Consider the following 6,217-nt stretch of genomic DNA (forward strand, 5'->3'; position numbering starts at 1 on the left):
ATTGTGTAGTATGTTTCTTATCTTTACTGTACACGTGCTTGTTGCAATTCATGCTGTCGATAGTGTTCCACACTTTGGATGTGAAAGACCGACTGATGGTGTGATTTATGATGTGACTCTCTGACATGGTCAAGTAATGGGATGCCTGAAGAGACACACACAGATGACTTTGAAGCATTAATCATGTGTTTCATGCCCTTTCTGCAGGGGGATGAGCCTCCAGAGCACCTTTGCCAGCAGACATGGCCCATTGGACGTCTGAATTCTGGACACATTTGTTGGTGCCCACATGCACATGTGTGCACAAGCAGAGGCACAGGGATTGCAGACCTACATCCTAGAACTGCTGACGTGTTCCAAGGACCTCCAGGCAAGGTGAGCAGCACAGGGGGGCCACAACACAGCAAAGCTTGCACCAGGCGAGTTGCACATGCAGGCTTATTCACAGCACTGAGGGCGAGCTTGGACGAATATTGGTGTTGAAGCACACAATGCAGCTCAGATGTGTTGGTGGACTGATGGCTGTTGATTGTAAGGTTGTCTGGGACACCTGCAGGGGCAGTGGCACATACGCTCCGGTACACCAAGGTCCATTGAGGCACTTGTATCAACCATGTAGCCTTCCGAGACATGGAAAGGGGCAGCTCACAGGGACATACAGCAAGGGACATACTCGGGTGCAGTGCATTTCATTTTCATGTACATTTTGATACATGCACTGCCAACTTTGTTTCGGTCATGGTGGTACGCAACTTGCTCTGAAGTCATGGCTTGCTATATGGGTCTGTCTGCTTACCCAGGGAACATTGCATGTTGTGTGAATTGTGACACATTGGTGTTCCATTTGCCACGCACCCACCAGCGCCTGACTCACTGCATTGACTGTGTATGACCCGTCACAGGGGTGATGTTATATATGGGTACGAAGCATCTACACCAGATTGTCTGTTTGTAGAGTAGTTTGTTGCTATGGGGCATGGTTGGTGGTGTGTTTTTGTGTAATTGGCACATACAGGTTGTTGACTGTGGCTCTCTTTGCAGCATTGCAGTGCTCCTGTAACCGGACCTGAGAGTGCGCAGGCAGGAGGCCAGCACTCAAAACCAGAGCTAAGTGTCTTGTTGTTTTTCTTTCAAACTGCTCTGCATAGGCTTGCTGGGGGGGTGCACTAATGCATGGATGGATGTATGTGTGATTCAATTTGGTATGTTTTTTCCCCCTAATCACCTGGAATCCTATGCAATTTTGAACCCTGTACCCTCTACCCGGTGTTCCTGCTTCCCGTACCTATCCAAGAAACGTTCCCTAACCCTCTTTACCCACTGGGGTTGCAGATGCCTGTGTAAGCCCCGAACTTGCAGGCGCCAAAATCCGAGAGGGGGTGGTTGGTTCATACCACTCCTAAGCCTGGACTACAGAAGGCCATGACAATGATGTCCAAGTTTGTTTGGATTGTGTATGTGTTCATGCAGGTAGTACATTTTCGTGCATTCCCTACTTTCATGTGTCATTCCTCCTCCCCTCTCCTGCCACTCATTCCAGTTATCCAGTGTGCCAACACCTGTCCAGACTGCATATCCCTGAACCTCCTTCCCCACCAGGGTCTCAGGGGCCTGTGTGAGTTTGACATTGCAGGCACCCGGGACACGGTGGGGGTGGTTGTTTCGTGACACTCCCGCGCCTGTACACGGGACCTGTGACAATACACATCCGTTCATGATGCATCATCCTATGTTATGTACCACACATGGTTCACATCCTGTTGTGACATTGTTTTACTGTGCTACCTTGGTTGTTGCATCATTGTGGTAGTACTTGGCCTTTGTGAGGTACTGCTACGTCAAGTCATCTACTGGAGGGTGTTCGGGTTTGTTTTTATGCCTTGGATTTTGTGATTTTGGAAATGAGTGTGGATTCTGAGGGTGCAGGCATCTTTTTACACACAAGCTGGGAGATGGTGACGAAGGGTAAAGGTGATCCTGTGGCCAGGTGGAATTGAGGGTTGAAGGCTCCATGACCCAGGTGCAGTTGTTCAGTGGGTCATGGTCATTTGTGAGGGGGGGGGGTTGTTGTTGATAGTTGCCTTGCCCTGCAGTGTGATGGGAACTCTGACATTGTAATGGTGGTATCCTATGTACATGTTGTGTTCTGCTGATCAATGCCTGTTCATGTGTTGTGTTTACCTTTCAGGTGCGAGGGGATAGTTGTGGTTTGACATGCTGGGGTGTACACATTGTGAATGTTCACATGTGATGTGTAGAGAACACTGATGGTCACTTGAGTGCACATGCATATGTTGGGTGCATGCCCTTGCAGACCCACACACTTGCACTCTGATGCACTACATGTACTCCCACCCTTGCATATCCACGTGTACACTGTTTGCCTTCTGGTGGCCACTGTGTCCCTGCAGCACATGTTCTGTGACCAATTATGGATCCTGTACATGCCTAATTTGCTTTTTGATGTGGTCTGTCGCTTAGATGTGATGCTCAGGGTGTGCATCACACACAATGGCTGTTTGCTGTGCGCTGAGCAGTGTGTTGCAGGAGTAGGACACAGCACACAGAAGCTGCAGTGTTGATTTTGCAATGCACAATGTGCATGTAGACAGGCATTCATTGTTATGTTACGTCTACAACTCTTGTAATGCATTTGGAAATGACTTATTTTGGGTGGGAGGTTGTTGGTCTGTCATTTCATCTGATTCCTGGTCAGGCATCATTGTCTGATGCCACTGTACATTTTGGACATGGCAATGTGTACCTTATTGTTGCTGTGTTGGTGTATGGGTATTGCTTGCCATGTCATGTTGTGGTTTGGGAGGGTTTGAGTGACATAACAGTGATGGCCATGGCCTGTTTTGCAGGTGTGTGTGATGCACACCTTGCATGTCAGGGTCATCCGCTTCTCAGAGCAACTAGCTGGGGGTAGATCTCTCTCCGCGGCAGGGCCCTTCCTCTGGAACAGCCTTCCTGCCTCACTTGAACTTGAGGGGAACCATCTCCGGTTCGGGAAGCACCTCAGGACCTTCCTCTTTGCTTCTGCTTTCTCTCTGCCTCTCCCTTGCGGAATTCTACACTGGAACTGCACTGGATCTGCAACTGGGCCACTCTCACCGACCTCGGTCCCTGGCCCAGCCACTCTCCACTTGCACTGGCTCCCTGGCAACCCCTGCACTGCGGTACTGTCTCTCTATCCCTACAGCCCCCCTTTGCAGCACTTGTCTGCACTTACCTTTGCAGTTGCCACCAGCTGACCTGTGTATTCGTTTTTTGGTCTACTTCCCCTGTACTGCACTCCCCCCCAACCCCTTCCCCTTGCACTTTTCCCTTCCCCCTACCCCTGCACTTGCACAATCTGAATTACACCTGGCCTAGTTGTACCGTTGTCTGTCTTCCCTTGTTCCCCCCTCCCTGCCTCATCGCACCTTGAAATACTTGTGTATAGGCCATATCATGTCATATGTCATATGTGTGCCTTTTGGTCACACAGGATAGCTTGTGTTTAAGTAGCTAGGGATGCAGACGATGTGGCACTTCCATGGCAACTATCTCAGGGTGGTAGGGTTGTGACAGTTGACTGTCTCTTTGTCATCATCGATTGTCACCTGGTATGTGCCAGGCCTGTGTGCACTCCGCAGGGGTGGGAGTTTAGGTGAAAAATGTGGCCACAAGCTGGGTCCGGGGTTCCTCGCCACGTGCCCTGTCCCCTCCCATGGGCAGCGCCTGTGCCTGTGGTTGGGGATGTGGGAGCACCACCATGTCCACCGGGACGCCCTGCCGTATTGCAACATTGTGCAAGACACATGCTGCCACAATGATCCTGCACACTACTGGGGGTGCATAGAGTTGCTGGCTGCCAGAGCGGTCAAGGGAGCGGAAACGTGACTTGAGCACTCCGAATGTGCGCTCCACTATGGCCCTGGTTGCAATATGGCCGGCATTGTATCTTACCTGGGGTGGTGTGGTGGGGTTCCGGATTGGCGTCATCATGTGATTGCTCAGAGGGTAGGCACTGTCACCTGGGGGGGTGATAATGATTGTGATTATTAGGGTTGGGTATTTGTCTGTGTGTGACTTGCATGCATGTGCACAGGCATTTGTACTCACCTAGGAGCCATGTGTTGCCATGCTTCCCAGCTTCCAGGGCCCGGCTCAGGGCGGACATTCTGTATATGAAACTGTCATGGGTGGAGCCAGGGTAGTTTGCATAGACAGAGGTGATGATTCCCTTTGCATCGCATACCACCTGTACATTGATGGAATGCCAGTGCTTGCGGTTTCGGTAGATGTGCTCAGTGGCCCTAGGTGGACGTAGGGCCACATGGGTACAATCTATGGCACCGAGCACTTTGGGGAAGTGTGCCACCCTGAAAAAATCCAGGGCAACGGCCTGCCTTTCTGCGGGTGTTCTGGGCATGTATATGTGCCTGCGGACTGAGGGGCGCGCTGTCATGATTGCCAGTACCTGGTGTAGGCAGCGTGACTGCGTGGCCTGTGAGACGCCCCCCACTATGGCAGTAGTCTGCTGAAATGACCCAGTGGCCAAAAAATGCAGGACATTGAGCACCTTCTCCAAGGGGCTCAATGCTTGGGAGCAAAGGGTGGGGGATGTAAGGTCATCTTCCCACTCCCTGACCAGGTCTAGGATGATGTGGGGTGGAAACCTATACCTGCCATAGACCTGGTCGTCAGGCATCCCAAAAAGGCTTGTCCGTGGTGCGAATATGCGTGCCCTGGCTATTTGCCTCCTCCTGCGGTGTCCCACGATCAGTGCTGCGACAAATGGGGCATTCATCGTAGCTGTATATACGTGTTTGTTGTTTGCGCGCACTTTTGTACTGTGCGCGGGGACGCTTCCGCCTGCCTTCGTGTGGCGGACGCGTTGACGCCTGTGTGCGTCTTTTGCCGTGCGCGGGTTTCCCGTATTCGGATCCATGAATACGGGTTGTTCGCGTGCGTGTGGGCGTTCCGTGTAGTTCCCTGCAGTACTTTCCCAGTTACGCCTTCTTTTTCACGTGTTGTTCCCCATTCCGCGTGTTACGCCCACTGTTCCACCCACTTTGGTTGTGTGCGCTGCGCTATGTGCGCTTTTGCTGTGCGCGTAGCGCACGCCGTGTATGCCTGCGTGCGCCATGGCTGGATTGGGCGCACGGACAGTGGGAAACACGCGCAGTGTCTTCCTTGAATCGCACACGTGCGCGTGCGCTGCGTTTCTCACGCTTGCGCTCCCTTGTGCCTGCTTGCGCATGGATTTTCGGCGCACGTTTGTTCCATGAATCGGCCCCTAAGTGTTAACGTTTGTGTTCCACATTCAGAGTCAAGCCTTAAGAGTTTGTACTATGTGTACCAACACTATCCTGCAGCAGTGACATCCACCTGGGCTCACACTTCACTAGGGATGGTTTTCTTGGTTTCCAATTAAATTATAACTAGAGTTCTTTGTCTGCTTAGGGAGGGGGACAGGAGGTTTGGGAGCCCTAGAAAATCCAAGATGGTGAGACACCTCTTTGGACTAAAGCTCTCCCCTTGGCTATTCTCACTCCACACCTTGCTATGCCTGTCTATATCTAAAGAACTGCTGTAATCAGCACCCTGGTGAGAGAAGGCCATTGCATTGACAGGACTGCCTTTGAAGTACCAGGTGTTCCTGTTCTAAGGGGGATAAAAGAGTAGGCTTCCTAGGTTGGACCCGCATGGTTGTTGCCATTCCACACATCTCAATACACACCAGGCCCTTTCATGAATGACTAACTGTTCACCAAGCTGACAATAAAATGGCATCAAATATCTGTGGCTGTATAATTGTGCAATCTCAGTAGCTACCATGTCAAAACTAGACATGCCTTATATTTACGTGTTGCCAACTGCCACCTTGCTGGGGTGCATAGTTGGGGTATTTTTGACCAGAGGTGCATACAGTTAAAAGGACACCTCCGTCTTTTGGAACTTTAGGTTCCTGCAGCTGTGTTAAGGAATTCACATTTGACCTTTGAGGTTTCCTTCTGGCCCTGCAGGGTAGATTCTGGGGATGGCAAATAGTCATAGCAAACCCACTTCAGTGCACTATGCTTTTTGGCATGGAGAATTATTAAAGTGCGGTATGCTCATCAAATCGCAATTTCAGAAACATAATTATAAATCTCAAACGCTCAGGAATCCTCGCCTTCGCAAGATGGAATTCCGAAACAGCAGGGGTCACCCGGAGGCACATGTC

Source organism: Ambystoma mexicanum, chromosome 10 (assembly GCF_040938575.1).
Source record: "Ambystoma mexicanum isolate Mex_15411 chromosome 10, UKY_AmexF1_1, whole genome shotgun sequence".
Taxonomy (NCBI): Eukaryota; Metazoa; Chordata; class Amphibia; order Caudata; family Ambystomatidae; genus Ambystoma; species Ambystoma mexicanum.